The 12,127-nt window shown below is 38.6% G+C and overlaps 1 protein-coding gene across 1 annotated transcript in view; it reads left to right on the top strand.

The window, feature by feature from the left end:
* TMEM184A (transmembrane protein 184A) overlaps nt 1–12,127 on the top strand; it is a 759,325-nt gene that overhangs the window by 52,571 nt on the left and 694,627 nt on the right. The window lies entirely within an intron of this gene.

Here is a 12,127-nt window from a genome sequence, read left to right as displayed (position 1 = left end):
TAAATGGCTCTGTCAACCTCAGGGAAATTGGCAGTGTTGTAGAATTCATGGTGGGGGTGGTTCTCTGCTCTGCAGCCCTTGGGAACCATATGTGTCCTCCACATGCTGCAGTACATTGTCAAAGAACTGGTGTAAGATATATGAGGGGTGATGTCTGTGAAATTCCCAGTTTTTCTCCTGCAAGCCACTGAAATATCCTTGTAACGAGAGTTGCTAAAGCTATGCACAGCCTGGTGAGGTCTCCCAGGGTAGAGCCTGGGGAGTGCTGGGGGTCATGTGCGTGAAACAAGCTATGAGCAGGTATAGTGGCTTCTGTGGCCAGAGTCAGCAGTAATTCTAACTGAAGAATGGTGTATGTCCACTGAGATGGGTTGTCCACACATTCTACCTGATAACACATATCAGTAGTCCAAGGTCAGATGGTCAGCCAAGTGGTGGTAAGTTCGGCACTGAAAGTGCCATCTGCATTGATGCAGAAGGCTGTGCAGCATGCCACATCACAAGCACTGGATCCAAAAGTGCCAACTAGCATGTGATGCTTTACCATACCTGCTGCTGTTCTAGTATCCTTTGCACTAGCAATTTCTGGTGCTCAGAATAGGTGCCAGTTGTACTACAGAGACCCTGCTTTATACATTTCTGAATAGTCAGTGTCACTCATTTGCACCTGGGAACCTTATTTCTACATCAATATATAACCATTTGTTTATGTTGCACACTGTGCAATTCTTTCTTAATGAGCGCTCACTAACTGTGTCAATGAATCACCTCTACCTTGTGCATCACTGCTGCTATTTTGCACAATGTAGTACACTAACTGTTTAAGAATACCATCCTATCACTCTCTCAGAGTAATCAGGTTTTTGCCTTCTATATTACCAATGTCTCTGAAGCTTTAAGCATCAGATGTAATTACAGGCATAAAAAAAAGAAATGTAAAGTTCTACATCTGTAACTATATTTGTCTCACTCATTTTGCAAAATTATGTAAGTGAAGAATTGAAGTCAGTCAGAAGCATTTACTTTCTTATGACTCTGATGAGCAAACAAAAGCTAAACTATTAATTTGTATAGTATCAATGCATAATCAGAACACAGCTCCAAAAACACATTTTGGTTAGGAATGCTAATTATTCAAGGCCAAGGTATTACATTTAAGTCTGATACTGATTTTTTGTTACCAAGTGTAATTCTTCATGTTCTCTTTTGACTTACTCAGGTCATAATCTGAAACCAGTGGAACAGATGATGTTCACTTATGAATGCATACACAGAAAGCACAAACATATGCTCTAAATAGTGTCTTTGGAAAATACAATTAATCAGTGAGATATTTAAGGTCAAATGGCTTGTTTAGAGACTTGTTGTGACTAAAGTTAGCTTGCATGTTTGAGCAGGACACTTTTAATTATATATAAAGTATAGAGTTCCCACCAAATTGGGACATTTTCACCAAAACATGAGATTTTGGCAAAATAAAAGTTCATTGTTATAGCATTTGGGTTGTTTACTTTGGTTTCTATCATATTTATTTGTTTAAAACATAGAAGAACTCCTTTGTACAACAATCGGGAAAAGTTAAAAACTATTTTTTGTCCAAAAATATCCTTTTTTCATGTTTTTTCCATAGTGCACAGCTACCCAAACAGGGACTGTTCTGCCTAACAACAGTCAGGTGGTAACCCTACTAAGGCAAGCAGCATGAATGTGTCTCATGCAAACAATCATGTTAATGAAAATGGCTGTAATAACACAATAACAGTTCAAAAACATTTCAGAAGAAATAATCTGAATGTTTACAAGGACATTAGTATTCCAGTTATGAGGGCATCCTTGAGTGTAACAATCTATACAGACTGAAATAATATTTTCCAGAAGTATTTGAATCTGTTTGATAATTTATTTTCCAGGTGAATATCATATTAAGAGTTCTCCTAAAGCAATCCAAAAATGCATACACCACTGTAGTTACAATGAGATTTAACAGGAACCAATAACAATGGTGTATGCTGTGATTTTAAAAACAAATTGAGCCAATTGAACAATTGTGTGAATAGTGTAGTGACTGTAGTTTAGCCAGATGAAGTAAGAGCATGTATTGATCCTCAAAATTAAAGGAGAAGACTACCAGTGGCAGACTACTAGGGGAATACTTCTGAGCATGACAAATGGTAAATATTTTTAGTTCTAGAAGAAAATCCAGGTCACTGAGAAATTGAACTTGATGAAACTAGCATATAGCTGTGTGTATTAACCATGCCTTTATAAAAATCCAGATTTTTTAAGGTTACCTTATTGTAAATCCTCAGTGCTAGAGGTATTCCAGAGTGCTCTAGCTGAAATAATTGATCTATACAGTGCAGGATACACCAAAGGTAATACACTCACACAGGCTGCTATAAAGCAGGACCATGATGAGAGACTGATTAAGTCACCAGATACGCATTGGTAGAAAAGTCTGTAACATAAACCAATGTGTCATATCAGTAGATCTCATATTAGGCTGATACAGACAGATTAGTCATATTATAGTTTCTGAAGGTCTGAGGATCTCAAGCAAGATGTTGATAGCCACTATTCAGAAACCACAAGGCAAATTAGCTATTATGTGATTCCTAGAAATGTTCATTATCTAATCTTATGAGGTATAACAGTGTCACATAGAAAGTGAAGTTACTAGAGCATATTCTTATTAAGTTTTGGTCCTCAATGAAAAAGGAGCTTTACAATATTGAAAAATACTTGTACAGAAGCTCCTTTCTTAAAATTACAAGATTTTTCTAAACATGTTCCTGTTCATGTTTCATATTGGTCAGCTATGTTTGGATGCAGTTGGTATTACAAGGTCAACCATCTTCATACATGTCCAAAATTATGGCTAACACACAAGCTCAGGTGGAATACACCATATGGCAGTTAAAAATTGGTAATTGCCTATGGATTTCAGAATTCCATGGCTATATCTATGGCACAACAGCATCTTGAAGAAATCTTTGTATAAAGTTCCAGCTAGGCTAAAAACATCTGTAAATAAATATGCTTTTAAAAGTTCAGTACACTCATGGGAATCAAATGCACACGCGCACACATGCGCACACATACACACAGACACACACACACACACACACACACACACACACACAGCCGAATGGGTATTTTTTTCATTTGTCAAATAAGTCTTAATAGATGTAAACTCATAATATCTCCATACATACTCAAATGGACAGCTATGATCCCCACTGAAGTGTTACTAAAACAGGATACTGGAAAGGAGATTTGGGAAGAGCATGAGATACATCAGAGTGGCTTTCGCCATTATCTGTTATGCACAGCCAGCTCCACTGGCATACAGGGATAAAACATTCTCTATGACCCAGGTGACCCAAGTTCAATTAGTGTCATGGGCACTTGTTAGAGGTGACAAGGAATATGGGGAACGAAAGAAGCTTCACCTACTCTCCTCTCTCATTTGGAGGAAAAAGGACGTATTAGATCATGTCCAGGGCATATGTCTTACACCAGTTTCCAATGGAGACTGATGAATTGTGCACAAGTGGAGGTTAGGACATTTACAAGCTTACTTTGTTTAGGGATGTGAGTTATAATTATGTGCAACACTACTGCACAACCTCCAGTGTGTACCTACTCAGACTGTATAGGGACTTTTGGCTAAAACTAACTAAGTTATCCATTTGTCAGCACTGTGCAGTAGGGTCTTTCAGACCACTCCTCCTTCTAAAATCTGTGTACTTGTATGAGAGGGTGGTAAACACAGTGCAACAGTGCCTAAGAAATACTATGCAAATGTTGCTGAAAATACACAGAGTTGAGAGAAATACTGATCTGCGACAGCCACTCTGCTAGAGCAGATCACCCTATCCTGCTGTTAAAAAAAAAGAACGTTGTTAGCCATGATGGAAGAATTTTTAGGCTGATGGACTCTGTATCTAAACTACTGTTGTCTTTGAAGCAGTAGTCCCTTCACTTACATTGATGTGCCTTGCTTCTAGTTACTTATTGCCAGTGCAGGACTGCATAGGCTTACTGCAGTGTTAACATTCAGAATAATTTAGACATAGTACATAGTACAGTCATAAAGCAGTGCAGATTAGAGCACACTAGGCCATTAGCAAAATGTCGATTGGCCAGATGCATCCTGCACAGAACTTGATAACCTGAAGTTGTCAACTGAATCTGCCATTCTAAGTGGACAGTGTTTGTGTGTGTGTGTGTGTGTGTGTGTGTGTGTGTGTGTGTGTGTGTGTGTGTGTGTGTGTGTGTGTGGTATTTGTATTTGTGTGGTGTGTGTGTGTGTGTGTGTGTGTGTGTGTGTGTGTGTGTGTGTGTGTGTGTGTGTGTGTGTGTGTGTGTGTGTCTGTGTGTCTGTGTGTCTGTGTGTGTGTGTGTGTGTGTGTGTGTGTGTGTGTGTGTGTGTGTGTGTGTGTGTGTGTGTGTGTGTGTCTGTGTCTGTGTGTGTGGTGTGTGTGTGTGTGTCTGTGTGTGTGGTGTGTGTGTGTGTGTGTGTGTGTGTGTGTGTGTGTGTGTGTGTGTGTGTGTGTGTGTGTGTGTGTGTGTGTGTGTGTGTGTGTGTGTGTGTGTGTGTGTTTTGACATGTATACTGCTATGGTAACTTAAGTCATTTGTAGTAAAGTAAACCTTTTATTTGGTGATTTGAAGAAGCTGCCAGTGGTCTTCTTTTTGTATTTTTTGAGTGCATGCACATTTAAAAAAAAATGACAGAGTTTGGCTTACACTGTGCTTCTGTCCTATCATTAGAATATGGTTACTTAGAATACAAAAACTGGAATGAGACAAAAGAGGTATTCAGTTTCAAAAAAGTATACAGAATGGGTACTGGATACGGACTTACATGATAATGAGGGGAAGGATGAGGCGACTAGTGAGCAGAACAACTTAGAGGAAGAGTGAAAGGACTACAGAATAAAAATAATGGGGCAGAACATAAATGGAAAATTGATGGAAATGTATTTATAATGGACATGAAGTAGGGCTATTATACAGAGACGGTGGTAAAAATGAAATACATGACTGTATGGGTATCATGGAAGTTATAACAACAGAAAACTTTAACATGGAATAGCTGTAATAAATGTGGAGATCTGATGCCGTGGGTCCTGCACGATCCTATGTGCAGCATATAGAGACAACATAAAGAACTGTTCAACATGATCATAAGTAAAATGGAGCAGTAAGCAATAAAAATCAAATGATTTCAAGCTGGCAGATAAATATAACCTTCATTCCATCATAAAATTATGTGAAAAGTCCAGAAGCCACAAAGACATACTGAGTGTTCAGAAGTACATGATGTTTCAGTGTTCAAATCAGTCACCTGGCAACCAGGAGACAAAAATTACGGACACATTTCTCAGAGGTTTCTATATTTCTAGCACATTATGCAGAAGAGTTTCAGTGCATTGTATAATACAAAATATTATGCAATATAAAATACTGAAAGACATTTGAACTGTAATTATACACTTACAGCAACACCTTTAGGAAGTAAAGTTTTCTAGAAATGTTGAGCACTGCTCATAAGGACTGTATGTAACAAAAACCTTTAATACTATCTGTACATTTCTCATACCAGTCACAGTGCATCACTCAGTGTTCTTTGAGTGCTAAACATGTACACACTTTTAACAAGCAAGCTGTGTTGTGATAATGCATACTGTGATCTCAATCCAAGACTGAGTGCGGTGCTTTGAACCTTAAAAACCCATAATATAAAATAAAGACTGTTTGTATTAAAAACATGCACACACTGATTGCACAGGACAGTTCATAGGATCATAGAAAACTACTAGGCTATTGGCCCAGAGGTCATTTCAAGCCTAGCCACTTCATCCCAATGTAATACCATAGAAATGTTAGTTAATACCCAAGATTGCATTTTATACATTTAATGACTGCCCATATCCAGGAGGGTTGTGGCACTATTCCTGGTAAGAATTTATGGTGCCCCATCCACTCATCTAGGTTCCTCTTGAACAATGTCATACAGGTGCTCTTTTTCACATGAACAGGTAGCCTATTCCAAACACAAAGCAGTTGCTGGGAGATAAATCTGTCCCTCCAGCATGCCCTATTTAAGTTGCATGCCATATTTAGGTCCCTGGAATGGGTAGCCCTAGTCCCATTTGATTTACAGATATGCAGCAAGTGCATTAGGTTTGAGTCCAAGATTGCTCTGTAAGCCAGGCATAAGTCTCCCCTAAGAAGTCTATATGATACAGAGCATAGTGACAGGGACTTTAGTCGGTCTGTGTAGGGCACGCACTGTAGTCCCTTGATCTTCTTAGTTAGAAACCTCTGAGGTCTCTCCAGTTGCTGCAGGTGCTTTGTACAACACATGCCAAATGAGGGGGTTATACTCAATTATGGGCCAGATTAATGCCGAGTATAGAGGGGTCATAACCTCTTTTGCTCTTGAGGTGATGCCTTTAATAATCAAGTGTGCTATGTAGAAAACCTTCCTTACTACAGTAGATACATGGTGATTAAAGTTAAGGTTGCAGTTAACTTGTGATCCCAGGTTCCTTATCATTTTGTGGGTATTTAGGGTATTGTTGTTCTGATAGTTTGAAGGGACATTGTTTGTGCTGAAGGGAATGATGATGCATTTCTTTGCTTTCAGTTTGAGACTGTGACTAAGACACCAGTCGTTTGTTTGAGTAAGACCATCCTGGAGTATGCTTACATCATTTGGGGATTCATTAATTGCACCCAGTTTGCAGTCGTCTGCAAACCTGGTCAGCCACAACCCCATAGTTTTGACCTGAACTTCTGAGAAGTATATACCACACAGTAGGGGGCTCAGAAGTGAGCCCTGTGGCACTCTGCTGGTAATAGGTCTGCTGGATGATGTACAGTAACCCACTTTGTGTGTCCATTTTGTGAGCCAGTTGGCAACCCATCTTACAATGAAGAGGCTTACATTCAGTTTGCTAAGTTTATCAGTAATGCCTTAGTGTGGTATTGTGTCGAAAGCCTTTGGCAAGTCGAGGTATGCTTGTTAAAATGCATGTTGTAAATCAAGCATTCCTCAGAAGAAGAAGTTTAGCTACTAGACAAGATTTCAGTTGCCAACGTGAAGGTAGCATTAAAAAATATAAGCTGCTTGCTTCTTGCAAGTCTCCCTCTACTATGTCTGTGTCTTTCCCTTTTTACTGTATTGGTATTACAAATAAGAAGCAAGTGCTTTGTGTGTCTCCAGTCCTGCACTTCACTGACATACTGTGCAAGAATGAAGAGAGACATGTCATATGCACACACAGTGCATCAGTAGCCAAAAAAGAGGAGGAACACTAAAGTGGCTGGCTTTGGTTGATCACTTCACCCTTATTAAATCAGACAAGGCACTGGTAAATCTTACATTACTCATTCACAGTCATGGATTCTTGATAAAACAAAAATACTTTATGTACTCATTTTTTAGGAACAAATAGCAACAGGTGACTACTTCAAAGATATATCAGATACTGGTTTGACTCGTATTAATATGATTTGTTTTGTAACTATTTCTTTATTACTTTCAGGGAATATCGTACGCATTTGTCTGTACTCTCCATTCCTTTCACTTAATTGTGCGAAATGAATCTTGGGGATTCAATAGATAACTGTGTTCAATATGCAACATGTTGTCTGTCCCACTGTGCTGCCATCCACACAGCTGTGATGAGAGCATGCAGAAGACTACAATAAAGTAATGTTAATGACATAACATTTCTTGTTTTATTAGATGTTTTGTGAGTTTGTAGTCTGCTTTGTAAGATTAAATAAAGAAAGGCTCAGATTGGATAATGCATGAAAATGGAAACATTTTTCGGCAGAATTTATTGTTTTTATTATGAGGACAGTAATACGCACACTCTTATGCACAGAAGAGACAGTGCTTGGAAAGCCTGGGCTAAAACCAAATTGCAATCCCTTTTCAAAACTACAAAGAACTCAGGAACCAGTCCAAAAAACACATCAACAATGATAAAAAATCCTACTACAGCTCCCCCCAAATTATCTACAAATCAAATCCACAAAAATTTTGGACTGCCATCAACAAAATGGTCCCAGCCAGGTTCCCCTTCCACACCCTTCCCTTTCCCAAATAAGACCCCTCTAGAAACTGCTACCTTTCTCAATAACTATTTCATTGAAACTGTTAAAAAACTTACACAAACTAACCACAACACATACACCCCTCCTACCCCAACTAATCCACCTAACAAAATTCTCTTCATCTTTCAGCCTGTTCCCACAAACTATGTCAAATCACTTTTACTTAAGCTCAAACCCTGCTCAACTTCCTGTGACAATGTCCTGCCTACCTTCCTCAAACTAGCCGCCAAATCCATAGCCTGTCCTGTATCCCTGCTTATCAATAGATCCATTATAGAAGCTACTGTTCCCAACATCTGGAAAACCTTCTTTACCATCCCACTACATAAAGATGGGAACTCTACTGATTCATCCAACTGCAGACCCATAGCTATCCTTTCCCCTCTATCTAAAATACTTGAAAAATGCATTCACACTCAGCTGCTAAACTTTCTCTCACAGGAAAACCTTCTCACACCCACCCAACATGCTTTCCAGCCAAACCACAGCTATAGCTCTTTTATCTTTCACTTATACTGTAGCTGAGGCAGAGATAACAACCAACTTGTATCCTGTCTTTTCCTCGACCTCTCCAAAGCATTTGACACTGTCTCTCATCCTATCCTTTTGTCCAAACTTGCTAACCTCAATCTCTCAGCTCCTCCCTGTCCTGGTTCACCAGTTACCTCTCCGACAGGTTACAATCTGTCAAATTGCTCTCCTCCTGCCCCCCCCCTTCCTATCACAAGTGGTGTTCCCCAAGGTTCTATCCTTGGACCCCTCCTGTTTAACATTTTCACAAATGAGCTTCATACACCTTGTAACCAATCCTCCCTAATTCAATATGTTGATGATTCCACTCTCATTTCTTTCTCCAGAACATCATGTTCGTACCCAGGACACCTTTCTATCCATTGAAAGTTGGCTGTACGATAATCAACTCAACTTAAACCCCCAAAAAACTAAACTCCTGCTTTTTCACCCTCGCACTCTCTCCCAGCACAAATCAACCTATACTTCCTCTAATGATACAATCATTTGTCCTGAACCCCACACTAAGCTCCTAGGTACCACCATTGATGATGAACTAAAATTTAAGTTGCATATCCTTCAAAACATAAAAAAAAACATCAAAACCTCGGACTGCTGTATCGAAATAGAAGATTTCTACTGTCTAATGCTAGACTCTCCCTAGCTTATGCTTTCCCTTCTCTATGTTGCCCCGATCCTAACTTACATACAATCTAAACCGTATCCAAACTACAATGCACTTACCACAAAATAGCTAGATCTGTCACTAACTGCCCTTACAACTCCCACCACTGCCTGGCTCTCAACTCTCTCCACTGGCTGGTGCTCCCCCAATAACTCCTTCTATCCCAGCTTCAAATCACACACTCTGCATTTTACAAACCTTCCTCCTGCCCCTCCATCTCCACCTTGGTATCCTCTTACACCCTAATCGGACTCTCTGCACCTCTAGCCAACAACTCCTTAACACCTACCGACCACACAAAAACATTGGTAAGCTACTTTACAAATTTACTATAGCCCAAGCTTGGAACAATCTCCCTGCTCATATTAGATCCATTCCCTATCCCAAACACTTCAAAAAAGAACTTAAACTTCACCTACTAAACAACAAGTCTTGCCCCTGTAATGACCCCACCTAACCTACTACACTGATGAATTCAACATAACCTCACTGTTTTACTCCAATCTCACTGACTAGTTACTAATCCACCTCTTAGTTTACCTCCTTCTTTCACATAGTCCAACTGCAAACTGCACCCTTACCCTACTATTTCACCACATGTACATTTGTAAATATTCCTCTCTCGTATCTAAATACCTGTCTCTATTACTTAACACACTATATCAAGAGCTCTCTCTGTGCAAGGTCAATTAATTGCTGCTTATTTTTTCATTGTAAAAAAAAAATCATGACTGTAATACTATTAAGTCGTGTATTGTAAATTTCTTTATACTGGAGTGTAATTTTTTGTACCTTAAATTGTCTGTATCGGAGCTTTTCTCCTCGGGTCTCCACTGAAAATGGGCCTCTGGCCAGTTGGACTAACCCGGTTAACAAAAACAAAAATCAAAATAAAAAATAAAACCTTGCTTGTAAATAACATATATTTTCATTAAGACTTACTTATCAATATTACGTCACAAAAATATAATTCATGTATATTCCTTTAAAATGAAACCCAAATTAGTGATGAGGATTCCTTGGACACAAAGAACTGGTCAGTTTTAGAGCCCTCCATCCCCAGTTTTGTCAAAATACACATGCCCACTTCCATTCCACAGTACTACAGAATACTGTGGCACTTACCAAAGGTGTAGAAATCTTACAGTAAGTAAGGAGTGCTGCATTATTTTCCATTTAGGGGTACAGGGGGTATAGCATGTTGCTATTATGTGTGGAAATTGTGCATTTGTGTTTTTACAGAATTCAGATTTATGGAGTCCATCTTGATACAATTCCAGTGAAAAAAATGATTAAATGTACTGTACCCCAAAATTTCAGCTACAAAATGATTACTGAATAATATTTCACATGCATCATATATCATTTCTAAATGCAGAAAGTGAGTAAATCAATCCATCATCTTATTTACTTTGCTTGAAAGGTTGTTTTTGCTTTATTGCTTAGGTCTTGGTTGTGCTTGTTTTGCTTGATTCATGTTATATAACATTTAATGTATTATGTTAGCATGACAAGGAAACTGCTTCTGTTGCATAATATTTAGTGTATTGTGCTAGTATAATAAAAACAGGCTTGTGCTTTGCAGTAGCCCTTTCATTTTTTGATAAGTACTTTAGAGCTATGCAGACATAATAAGCTGAGGGCAAAGTAAAAATGAACTCTATTACCAATAAAAGGAAAATCCTTTTTTTTTTTTTTTTTTTGAGATACTAAGTATGATCCTTGGATAGAAAATGGCCCCAAGTATAGCCTGGACAGAAATGTGATTTTACAAGTAAACTATGAGACTCCTAGATAAGATAAGGTCTGATATGGAACAGATTGTTACAGCATGGTTCTGGCTCTTGCATTAAAGATCTGTACATTAGCTGTGTCAGTTATTTAGTTATGCTTGAATTTCAGACCTTATTGCATATCTGTTGAATAAATCAAGCTCAATCTCATGCTGGTGGCTTAGGAACCATGACCAACCTGTCAGCACTGAGGTTAGGGTTGCCAGCTTTTCATCAAAAGTTCAGGACATGTACGTGAAAGCAAAATGCATGCAGAATAGAAGCATACATTTACCCTTCTCTCGAGGGGATTGTTGTACCATATTAGTGTGTGCAATCAAACATATTCTTGTGTTCTTCGATGTCAGTGACAGTGTCCTTTAATTCTGGACTGTCCAGAGCAATTCTGGACAGTTGGCAACCCTAAGATTAGGTCCTATCCTCCAGTTATTAGGTTGTCTGTGTATTACAGAAACATTTTTGGTTAGCAATGTTATTGTATTTGTCAATGAAAGAATTTAACCCAGAGCTTGAGAAGAGAAATAGTAACCCTTATCCTGAAGAAATATTATCTGCCATCTAACAACCCGTCTCCATCTTTCCACTTTTGATTAAGGGTGTTTAGACAATGACTACATTAAGGTTTTAAAGAGAGTGGACCACCCTTATATCTATTCCACATTCTGCATTCCTGATTCAGCAATATGCTTAAAACTAAGGCAATGTTTTATTGACTTATTAATAGCTTCTTATTAAACGGTACTTCACCGGGGAAAGCCTACATCCGTCCCGCCTCAGGTTCGATTATTGGTAAATACATTGTTTACCCTCACAGTGCCTTTTTTAAGCAATGCCAACCTGATAAACCTACCAACATAACAAAACAAATAAATAAAAATATGAAGGTGTTACTAATCAATGCTAGAAGCCTAAAGACCATAGTCTAATCCATAGAAGATGTTCTCACCCTGGAGGACATTGATGTCTCTTCTGAATCTTGATATCCTTGGTTTACTACAACTAA

Source organism: Protopterus annectens, chromosome 12.part0 (assembly GCF_019279795.1).
Source record: "Protopterus annectens isolate FY-2018-M chromosome 12.part0, PAN1.0, whole genome shotgun sequence".
Taxonomy (NCBI): Eukaryota; Metazoa; Chordata; order Ceratodontiformes; family Protopteridae; genus Protopterus; species Protopterus annectens.
This window is presented reverse-complemented; position numbering and strand designations above follow the sequence as displayed.